Genomic DNA, 12,714 nt, shown 5'->3' with positions numbered 1-12,714 from the left:
TGTTCCCTTTGGCAAAGAGGTTTCTTTGTTTAAAAACCATATATAATGACACTGGGCATTAGAACTTAGTTGGGGAATGAAACTGCTGCATGCCACCAGTTAAAGTGAAGAAGAGAACCAGATCTTTATTAAATCAAGAAGATAAAGTATGTATTCTTTCTGTATTCCATATAGTGCTGTACTAATCCCTGATTGATAATCCTTGATTAATTCCAATTGAGCCTGTTATTTGACAATCTCGAACCAGCATTGACACAGACACAAAACACAAGGGTCAAATAATGGCAACCCCCATGCTGATTCAGCTGTGCTGTTGGGTCTGTTGTGGGGGCTAAAATCAAGGCTCCACATATTTCCTATTCACCTGCTACAAAGTTAGGAGCAGTGAGCATGCTGCATCTACTTACCTCTGCATGCCTGGACCTAATATACTCCCAAGTATCCCCTATGGAGGCATGGGGAGGCAGGGTTCTCACTCGGCATTACTTCTCTGCACAGGTGTAGTCCAAGTCACAATTTAGCTTTAAAAATTAAAACATTTCAAGCGAGATCCTCAGATGAACTAAATTGATGCAGCTCCAATTTATACCATCTGAGGATCTGGTTCCTTATATTTATTTTTTGTTGTTGACAAAGACCATTAGTCCATTGGGCACATTTATTTATTGTCATATTAACCACAAAGATCACACAGTGACACTTAAATTTATGCTTTTTAATTGATGAAATTTAGACAAGACTTTGTGATCCTGTGCACAGGATATTTTGTAATTTATATAAATAAGCCAGCGTGTTAAATAATTCATAGCAAAACAAAACACTTATCAAGACTAATCATGTCAATGTAAAAGAAACTTAGATAAAAAGGTCTCATGTGGCAGCTGCCTAGGTGATCATTCTCTATATACTGGTAATGTTTGATGTTTTGGAGTGAAACATATATATGCCTTATACCTCCATGTGTGCTATAATTCTAACTATAGAATTGTCCTTACAGACTTAAAAGGTGCAGTCACTTATTTTCCTAGACTATTGGATAGCATTTCTGGGCATTGTGAAACCCCAGCCCCCACTCCAGATACTGATCCTTAGGAAATGCCCTTTGCCAAGATTACCAAGATTTGAACTGAGTTTCCATGGATACAAAGCCTGTTTTGGAGCCGCCTTCTCTAAGCTTTAGACGGTATCAGAGACTTAGGGAGCTTTGTGTTACCACCTGCAAAAATGACTCATAACTAATAAAATCCAGTAGTGAGCTAGAGTAACCAACATTGGTAGAGATTATCAGTGCCTCCCATTAGAAAGGCAGCATGCCAGCAGGTTGAAGATTCAATTGGTTTATTGAGAACATGTTAGATAACTTGGCTCAATTAGTATATTAAACACAGAGTAATCAGCACACACATACATTACAAATCTCTGGGAAACTGTCTTGCAGCAGCTCAGTCTGTCCCAAAATTATTACCCTACTTATTTACAGCAGATGGAAAATTCCTCAAATTCCACTATCATTAGCACAAGGCTTTCTTCATTCTTTTTCTTATCTAGTTTCATACCTGTTTTTCAGGATACATAGACCATCTTCACGAATTATTCCTAGAACATACAACTTGTCTCCAACAGTTCCTATACGTAATAGTAGGTAAACTGTGTATGACTCCTGTTCTTTGTACATTTCCACTACAAGTTTAGCATGAATGCAAAACATGCTGGGAGTACAGTTCATAGTGTTACAATTTATCATAAGCATAAAGTCTTCTAAAAATATGATATTGGCTAACAAGCATCATGCTGGAAACCAAATATAAAATGTAATACTTTCACCAGATGATCACCTGGTCTCTAATCTTCCATTTTAAGGAAAATGATTGAAGGGATGTCAAAGCAACTCTGTCAAAAATGGAGCCTTCAGAGGTTGAGCCTGGTCAATCTGGTTTTAGGTCTAGGTGTAGGACACAGAAATTTCACTAGTTTTGTTTGTCAGTGGTCTGTTGGTATTATACAACATCCAAGTGTCCATGTGGTCTATCATCTGCCTTTGTTAACATTGACCATGAGGTGTTGCTGACAAAATAGCAGACTCTGGGAAGAATGAATGGAGTTGCTCTTGAACGGCACTTTCCCTTTTTTTGCTAAGAGGACCAATAAAGTGTTAAGCAATTGTTTCTTCATCAAGGTCTTCTAGAACAGATCAGCAATTTTCCACTGGAATAATTTTCCAACAGAAAACACATTTTTGCAAAATTTTATTTTTCTACAGGAAAACTTCAATTTTGCCTATTTTTTTTTTCATTGGGAAATTGAAAGGATGACTCCCCATTTGGAAGGTTCTTGTCACCGTCACTTTAACAAAAATGTTCTGCCCTATATTCGGATGAAATTGTTGCCAAAACCTCACATTTCCACAGAACATTAATTTGTTTTCTGGCCAATTCTAGTTGCTTATTTCAAGGTGACATTTCCATTTAATTAGACAACTCATGCAGTTGATCTGATCTTCCAATGTCTGGCAAGGGCTAATGTAAAGCTGATTGTAATTCAGTCCTTTCAGGTTCTGCAGGTAAATGAGGAAAAAACAACTTGAAGAAAGGAAGGAGTATATATCATTCCCCTCAGTTGGTGTCAGGGGATCTGCCTTCCTTTCGTTACTCACGTTCACATTCTGGGAACCTTGTGGTTCTGGGAACCTTGTGGGGTGTTCAGTTAGCAATGATAGCTAAGAATGCTTTTTTGTCATTTTTGCTTGGACAACAGGCTGAAGCCTTTTCTTTTAGATAAGGGCCTCACCACAGTTATCTGTGTCTTTGTCATCTTGGGACTGGATTACTATGGTGCACTCTGCATTAGGCTACCCTCTATGACCAATCAGAAACTGCAGCTATAGTAGAATGTAGGAACCAGTTTAAGGGGTATTTCTTACAGGGAGAACAACACACCTAAGTTCCTTGAGAAATCACTTCACCCAATTAACAAAACAAAGTGGTGACAGTGTCATAATGCTTGAACATGCACAAAAATGTAATTAGTTAGAGGTTTAAGGCTTTTGATAAATAATGATAGTTTATAGCTAGAAATCCAAAATGGCGACCACAATAATTTTATATTAGAGACATCAAAATGAGGGACTTCGACTAAATTGACCAACAGCAGACAGGAGATTGGGGTGAAATAAAGTTCAGCAGAGTAGGGCTGAGCTCACTCCAAAAAACCTGAAGGGAGGGGTCAAGAGGAGGTTCCCAGCTAGGTGCAGCTTGAATGAAAGGTAAAGCTGATTGGTTAAGTAGGTCTCAGCCCACAGGAACAATCCATGCTAATAGCTGGAATTGAGAAAGCAACCAATCAGAGAAGGCCAAAAATCATATATACAGCAGAAAGCTGACAGGCTTGGGTGTGGATATGTGAGTGGAGAAGAGCAAGTAGTAGCAAAGTGAGAAGACAGCAGCAGGAGAAGCAGAGCAGAAATCACTATCTGAAAGAGCAGAAGGACCCTTAAAATGGTAGAGAGGGATTATAAAGCAGGAAAGTAAGTATATACTTCATTTTTAATTATAAGGAATGCATGAATATGATTCTAAATAATGCTGGATGTCTGCATTTGACTGGATTTGTACCCTACTCATTCTATGACTGATTAAGCATCACTCATAGAATGTTAATATTTAATGTTCTTTAATTGTAATGTTGCATTTTACATATGTATAGGAAACCTGTGTTACATTGTGATAGATTTAATTGCATGATATTAAGGTTTTATACATTCGTTTAAGGGGTTCACTGTGTACTGTATCATGCAACATTGCATCCACTATATGGTCTGTATAGTCTATTGCGTTACCTTAGTATATGATTTCTAAATGCAATGCAGTTGTGCTATGCTGTGTGTCCTGTATTACAATGTATTCTTTCTTGATTATTAAGAGTATTGTAACTGCTTATTTTCTTTGAATAAATGTTATTTTGTTTTCAAAGAATTACTGCTTGAGTGTCAACCCTTTGAGTGAAGGGCTGTATCCATATCTTCTCATGGATTAACAGAATTCGTCTGTTCTGGGGAGTCCTCTGAGGGTCAGAGACCAACTCGCTGGTAAAACCCAGGAAATTGCTCTAGGACGGATCATATCCTGTTACCCACTGAAGTGCGCCAAATTAGCAATTGGTTTACAATTATAGACAGGCCACTATTGGGGTGCCTTGGGTCCAAATTTTGGGGTAACAATAGCATTTTTTAAAATCAGGTCTATTCATAAACCTGGTGCATGTACATCATAAATTGAAATAAAATATTCAAAATGAAAGCAAATATTTTTTTACAAATGATGCAGTTTCAACTGGTATGTACACATTACTAATGCCCTATATTAGCCACCCAGGTTACTTGAATCCTCAGGTGAATTTACAATTAACCTTTTCGCTTAATCAAATATTTTGGGGGATTTTCTTTTCTTACATATATCACTAAGAACATGTGGTTTATGTCAGTGTATAGATGCACTTTTTCTAAAAGCTGGAAGCAGTGCAGCCATGAATATATTTCACCCTAATAACTGCAACCCTAATCATATGTTTTTTCTCTTTTACTGGTACGTCACAGTCCTAGGTGAAACTTAACAATGCAGAATCAATTTAGCAGCTTATTCATTTATATTCATTTTCATTTCTGTAATGTGTCAAACTATTGGTTATTTCTCAAATGTGAGGTTAGCTGGAGAGAACACAAAAGGAGACAAATGAACTCAAGCTGGAGTCTACAACACAGGTCTAAACTTGCTTAGGAATAATTTTCCAAACACACACTACTTATTGGAGCATAACTTTCATTATCCTAGAATCAAGGCTCTTCCAAGTCTTTATAACCACAAACTAAAAAGCTGAATTGCAAGTTCTCTGCATAATTAATTAATTTTTGAAAAACATGAAGGAGATCCCATGAAACATTTTTAATTTGTAAGAAAAAAGAGGGGCAGGCAGGAAGAGTATGCTTTTAGGTACGCATGCATGCATGCATGGTGAATAATTAAAAAACCTGAATTTGAAAATTCCATTTTCAAGACATTCATGATTAGGACTGGAGTGTGCCTTTAGACACAGCTGTGAATCACAGCTGCACCACCCCAGCAATAGACTGGGGGCACTGGCACAATTTTCTCTGTTGTCGTTGCTCTCTGCGTGGGTGTAGTGGCAACTTCCTGTTGGCCTTTTACTTAGAAATACATTATGACACAACCCAGTGCTGGCTCTGGTGTGCTGGTGAGGAAGAGCCAAGGGTATACTCCTTCTCTACCCCTTCTTTATTGTCTGCCAACCAACTCTCACACACAGTATGCTTACCCTTTACATGACCAGACCCAAAGTCTGAGGAGGTTGCACAAAGATGTATGTAGCCCTATTCCTCCTGGTGGCCCGGATATGTCACAGAGGGCAGGATACTATCTAGTCTTAAATTACCAGTAAAGAAAAACCCCAGGAAGAAGATACATTGGGAAAATATCCAGTACACATATTCTCTATTCAGAGCCCATGGAATGCTACCTCTAATTCAATATTATATTTATAGAGTGACTTTTACCACAAAAAATGCCAAGGCATTTTAAAAACTATAGGGGTATGTCTACCCTTGGAGCTGGCATCATGACTCCTAGGAATCCAAGATCAAGGAGACGTTCTCTGAGCTAGAATGCTAAAAATAACATTGCAGCAGCACAGGAGTGCCAGCCCAAGTACTACCCATCTGAGACTCTGGACTAGCCATCCCACACTTGCACTGCCATGACTAGTCTCTATTTTTAGCTCTCTAGTTAGATCAAATCTAGTGTGAGTGTGCCCTTTGTGCTGGGAACCACAATCTACCCGACGAGATGTTTAGAAGCAGGGTTCATTTCGCTTGCTACTGAAATGCAGCCATCTCTGAAACATTTCTGAAAAGTAGGTTCCATCCGTATCCCCGATAATGTCACGGCAAACCTGGTGGCTGAACTTTGTGACTTTGTCCTCACCCGCAACTATTTCACATTTGGGGGCAATGTATACCTTCAAGTCAGTGGCACTGCTATGGGTACCCGCATGGCCCCACAGTATGCCAACATTTTTATGGCTCACTTAGAACAACGCTTCCTCAGCTCTCGTACCCTAAGACTCCTACTCTACTTGCACTATACTGATGACATCTTCATCATCTGGACCCATGGAAAAGAAGCCCTTGAGGAATTCCACCATGATTTCAACAATTTCCATCCCACCATCAACCTCAGCCTGGACCATTCCATACAAGAGATCTACTTCCTGGACACTACGGTGCTAATAAGTGATGGTCACATAAACACCACCCAATAATGGAAACCTACTGACCGCTATACGTACCTACATGCCTCCAGCTTTCATCCAGACCACATCACAGGATCCATTGTCTACAGCCAAGCTCTAACATACAACTGCATTTGCTCCAACCCCTCAGACAGAGACAAACACCTACAAGATCTCTATCAAGAATTCTTAAAACTGCAATACCTACTTGCTGAAATGAAGAAACAGATTGAGAGAGCCAGAAGAATACCCAGAAGTCACCTACTACAAGACAGGCCCAACAAAGAAAGTAACAGAACACCACTAGCCGTCACCTTCAGCCCCAAACTAAAACCTCTCCAGCGCATCATCAAGGATCTACAACCTATCCTGAAGGACGATCCCTCACTCTCACAGATCTTGGGAGACAGGCCAGTCCTTGCTTACAGCCAGCCCCCCAACCTGAGGCTGGCTGTAAGCAAGGACTGGCCTGTCTCCCAAGATCTGTGATCCCAAGATCATCAGCAACCACACACCACACATGAAAAACACTAACCCAGGAACCTATCCTTGCAACAAAGCCCGTTGCCAACTCTGTCCACATATCTATTCAAGGGACACCATCATAGGACCTAATCACATCAGCCATACCATAAAAGGCTTGTTCATCTGCACATCTACTAATGTGATATATGCCATCATGTGCCAGCAATGCCCCTCTGCCATATACATTGGCCACACCGGACAATCTCTATGCATAAGAACATAAGAATGGCCATACTGGGTCAGACCAAAGTTCCATCCAGCCCAGTATCCTGTCTTCCAACAGTGGCCAATGACAGATGCCCCAGAGGGGGGGAACCTAACAGGTAATGATCAAGTGATCTCTCTCCTGCCATCCATCTCCATCCTCTGACAAACAGAGGCTAGGGACACGATTCCTTACCCATCCTGGCTAATAGCCATTAATGGACTTAACCTCCATGAATTTATCCAGTTCTCTTTTAAACCCTGTTATAGTCCTAGCCTTCACAACCTCCTCAGGCAAGGAGTTCCACAGGTTGGCTGTGCGCTGAGTGAAGAAGAACTTCCTTTTATTTGTTTTAAACCTGCTGCCCATTAATTTCATTTGATGCCCCCTAGTTCTTATATTATGGGAACAAGTAAATAACTTTTCCTTATTCACTTTCTCCACACCACTCATGATTTTATATACTTCTATCATATCACCCTTTAGTCTCCCCTTTTCCAAACTGAAAAGTCCTAGCCTCTTTAATCTCTCCTCATATGGGACCCGTTCCAAACCCCTAATCATTTTAGTTGCCCTTTTCTGAACCTTTTCTAATGCCAGTATATCTTTTTTGAGATGAGGGGACCACATCTGTATGCAGTATTCAAGATGTGGGCGGACCATGGATTTATATAAGGGCAATAAGATATTCTCCGTCTTATTCTCTATTCCTTTTTTAATGATTCCCAACATCCCATTTGCTTTTTTGACTGCTGCTGCACACTGCATGGACATCTTCAGAAAACTATCCACGATGACCCCAAGATCTTTCTCCTGATTAGTTGTAGCTAAATTAGCCCCCATCATATTGTATGTATACGCAAAAGAGTAAATGGACACAAATCAGACATCAAGAATTATAACTTTCAAAAACCAGTCGGAGAACACTTCAACCTCCCTGGTCACTCAATATAGTGAAAAGAAGAAGCAGGATGTATGGTGTCATTGATAGCCCGGTCTTTCCATAAAAGCAGAGACCTATGGCAGCAGCTTCACTCATCTGGGTCCTATCGTATCTATTTTAGGGTTTTGTATGGCACCCAACACCATTAAATGAAAGCTGAGGCAGGAATGCTACTCAGGCCTGGGGCCTATTGTCCTCCTGAGTTGAAGGCCCTTGTTTCACATGAGTTCTGAGAGTCTTGTGTCAAACTGAATAAGGTTAAGAGGTGAGGGGGTGGAAAGAAAGAAAACCCTTTTTAAAAAAAGACTTTATTTGAAAGGGTTATATTTTATGAGTAGACTGAAGAATACAATGTAGTAAAAGTGGTCTGAATGTATGAGTAAGATATAAATAGTATAAACTCTTTCTGAGAGGATACCAATAACGTGTCATCTGCAATTACAAAGCTTGAGCCAATGAATGAGAAGTTAAAGTACAATGCTTATCATTTTAACTCACATAGAAATGTACTGTGATATTCTCTGAGGCAGCTGAGTACATGGTAAAATGGTTTTGGAAATGCTGCAAGTTAACATGTGGGAGAGAAAAAGGAGTATATTAGTCTGCAGAATACCAGATGTGTTTAATTTGTAATGGTAAAATTGAATATTAAGAACATAGTCTCTCTTTCAGGACAAATTTTTAGCTTTTGAAAAGTCGCTATGTTTTAATTCATGGATATCTTCTATGTAATATGCACATATTACTAGATTTTATTCCCATTCAAGAACTGTGCAACAGGAAAAAATAGTTGTAATAAAATAGCTCTTTTTTTAGAATACTTTATTTAGGAAAAGGCTGTAATGCCTTAAGTTCTTATGTTACTAATTCTTATGACAGGCATAAGATTAATTCTTGAGGATTTGCAAAACCGGAGACAAAAAAAAAAAAAAAGGATGAGAAGGGAACTAAAGTCTAAAATATTTCATTAAAAGTGGAGTAAACAGGTGGAATAAAAGAAGTAAGTCTAAAGTAAGTCTAGAATTTAAGTTTGAAAGAATACATGATGATATGTGGCATAAAGGCTTTAATAGCATGAATTTGTGATGTTGTATTACTGACAAGTAGACAGCTCCAAGTGAGTTATAAAGGTCATCCCAGGCTAGTGTTGGCAATTCTGCAGATCAGTGGTGGGCAACACCACGGCTCACGGGCTGCAGGTTGCCCACCACTGGTGTAGATGGTGTCATTTAGAGCATGAAGGGCTGGAAAAAAAGAATAAATGACACCACTTTAGAGTTCTGAGATGCACCTATGAATCTGACCCATTCCATTTTACATGTGAAATATATACTTTTTCGTCCATTAATCTCTATAGTCTCTGGGCCCAAAATATTCCATGGATCTCATTCTGTCACCTTTCACTCCTGGAAAGCTCTGTTTGATTGCAGAAGGACTTCAGAGTTGGGCCCTGTAAGTATTAATCACGTAAAGGAGAGTGGAGACTACCCTATCGTTTGCTAAATTCAGGAAATTCTGCAGTTGTTGGGAGATGGAATTCTTCTCATCCACCACCATTTCATGTGGGCAGACAGTAAAGCCCCTCCATGCCTGGTATTGCAGCCTACAGGTGAGAACAGTAAATGCAACTCCTTTGCAGATCTTCTCTGCAACTGGAGTGCAAGATTCCTCCACACAATCTAGGCCAGTGCTAGCCCACCGGGGGCCCTAAGCAGAAATATCCTCCCCCTTCCCTCCGCCCCGCAACATATTCTAACAATTAACAGAGGGCTCTCTTGATCTGCTCAGGGCCCTAAGCAATTGTTTAGTCTGTTTATGTCTAGCACCATCTCTTCCCAAAGGCTCAACAAATCAACTCTGCTTTTTGCAAGGGATCCAGAGTCTTCTGCATGGCCACTGCCCTCAAGCCCCATTCATGAGGGCTAACTGTGGCCTTGAATGATGCAGGTGCTTTACAAGCTGGGTATATTTCACTTCAGTGCAGATTGTGACACTTCGCTCACCCAGAACTGTGAGCCACTGAGTTACCACTCTGCCTTAGTAAGAGCTTTGCTGCTGCTAAACTATGTGCCAGCACCCTGATACACCAGCTCATGTGCCTTCCCAGCAAACTCCTCCGGACTCTGCCAGTGCAAACCTTGCTTTGCAAGTAACAATCTCTGAATTCCAAGTTGCCCAAGAGATGTTTTTCTGCTGCATGCAGTGCCTCTTCCTGGCCCCTCACAGATGTTATGTTTGCTGTCTTTGAAGAGACAGAGCACACACTAGTGTGTTAATTTAGCTGAAGACCCACAGTTCCGTTTACTGCACAACACTGAAATGGCTTTGTAATGAAGCAAGAATGAATTTATTAATCAAGGACATACATTTAAATAATGATAAATAAGAATAAAAGACACAGATATGGTTACAAGAAAAAAAACATTTTCTAAGTCTTAACTAAGTCTAAACTTCAGCAAGTTATATTCTTTGTCTAAGCAGGTTTACCTATAGTCAGTTCCCAGAGACTTCAACCCCTTAGCTAAAGGATCCCCATTTCTCAGGTTACATGAGTTCTAGCCTCTTTTGTCCTCCCAGTGGTGGATGCCAAAGTAGCTTTCTGTGTCTCCTTTTATCTCGTAAAGTCTATCGTCTCTGTTTCAAGAGCCAGGAAGGTTTTGTGAGGGTGCAGGCTCCCTTAAGGCTCCAATCCCGCATTGTGAGCCTTAAGCGGTCTTTGTGCCCTGAGCATTTGCTTTCATAGCTTTGTCTACCTTCCCAGCAGATGTACTTTTCATTGTCCTCTGAGGTGTTACCTGACTCAATTAACTTAGAAGGCACAGGAAAACCTGGGAAATAACATTCCTTGGTCTAGGACTGACTGGGTTTATGCACTGCTTGCAAAGAACGCATCTATAATTTTTATGCACCTCCTGTGCATACATAACACAATATTAATGGTCAGTGTGTTATCAGTTTGCATATGATGCCTCACATGACACATTTTAAATACAGATCATGACAAGTGTGTTAGGGAAATGAGTGTGTCAGGCCTCATGTGAGTTATGTGGTGATGTTCTCTCTGCCAGTTGGCACTGAGGGACTCCGTGGGTCACACAGATAAACGAGTTAAGAACTAAAAGGGAAAAGTTAATTAAAAACATAAGTGCCACAGCATTCAAACACAATCACTTTCCTTGTTCATTCCAAGAACACGATGCATGCAAAAAGCTATGTCATGTTCTCAACCCACAAGTGGAATTCCCATTGACATCACTGGATTTTAGCATGCAGGCTGAAGTTGAGAAATGGCCAAATATTTCATGCAAAACACTTCACTTCATGTGTACTTTCCCGGTTTAATATGTCAGTGAGACAATGAAAAATAATTCCTCTTGATTTTAGCAACATGTTTCTCCATAACTATGATGCAAAGGTTTTTTGTTTGTATATGATTTTAGTACTTCGGTCTCTTTGAAAAGGATAAAGTTGCAAAGCCAGATTTCTCTTCTAATTCAGTGCTATATAGCTTGTGATGTTCCTTCCCTACCTTTTGTGAATTACTTCTCTGTTTCCTGCACACATGCCACATGAAAAGAAGAGAGCTGAAGTTGAAACAAACTTGGAGCTAAGTGTTTTGGGCCAAGTGGCCTGTTGTTATCCAATAAAGCAATTAATCATGCTCTCACATTGTGATGAGTGCAATTACCTAATGCTCACATGCCCATGCACACACATTAAGTCATTGGTTATAGTTACAGTCTGCATGATTAAATGTAAAGGATGTTAGTTTAGTTATACTTAGGGTCTATTTGCTAGACTCTTCAAAACATAAAATATTCATTGAAGAAAGTAACTCTCACTTTAACTGAGACTTGTTAAGCACTGTGTGAGTTAGGAATGAATTCAAATCTCTCTTCTCAGACTCTCAGTGCATACACATTTGCAACTATGCACTATAAACCTTTTTGGGTAATGAAAGTCAGTTTATTTAGACAACATTGAGGAATAAATGGACTCCTGAAAGTCAATAAAATAAACTGAACTGTAGGATCAAATCTAATCTTGGCTGGTGCTGTGTGTGTGTGTGCCTTTGAAAGATGTTAGATAGTTTGCACTGCCAGTATAAGCTGTTGCAGGTTGCTTCACCAGTGTCACTTGAGCTAGCTGTACTAACTCTAGGGGTGACAAGATACTTTAGTCTCCATGGCCCAAATAATCTTTGGCCTCTCTGCCGGTGCTATTAATGCCAGTTGCAATGATGTTTTTTTGATATTGACACATGCCCACTGGGAGCTAGACTAGAAACATCAAAGTATCATGTTAATGGAAAGCATGCTAGATTTTAATTCACTGGAGAAATAGGTCAAGAGCAGTTCATCTTTGCAAAAATATCCCTGCAATGCTGCTAAGGTCAGCATCCGTTTGATTTGTGTAGACTCTTTTTCATGCATCAGTGTATTTTGTGTAAATATTATAAAACAATAAATGTGAACTAAATGGAGAATGAACCATGTAATGAAGAAAGGTTGAGAGGCACTTAACAGTATGTCAGTTACTACCTTAGGAGCAAATGTAGCTTCTTTTCCATATATACCACCTTGGGATGGAGGGGGGAATAAATCAAAGAAATATTTACTGTAACTGCAAGAACCATTAAAATCTGAGTGTCTTCGCAAATTACTACTTTCTCAAGCAGGTACTGTCCAGTATTTCTTAAGGAGAAAACAAAAAGAGTCATGAGCCTTTACTGGCCTCCGGT

The sequence above is a fragment of the Natator depressus genome, chromosome 2 (assembly GCF_965152275.1).
Source record: "Natator depressus isolate rNatDep1 chromosome 2, rNatDep2.hap1, whole genome shotgun sequence".
In the NCBI taxonomy this organism is placed as follows: domain Eukaryota; kingdom Metazoa; phylum Chordata; order Testudines; family Cheloniidae; genus Natator; species Natator depressus.
The sequence above is the reverse complement of the archived record's forward strand: the minus strand, read 5'-3'. Positions refer to the sequence as shown.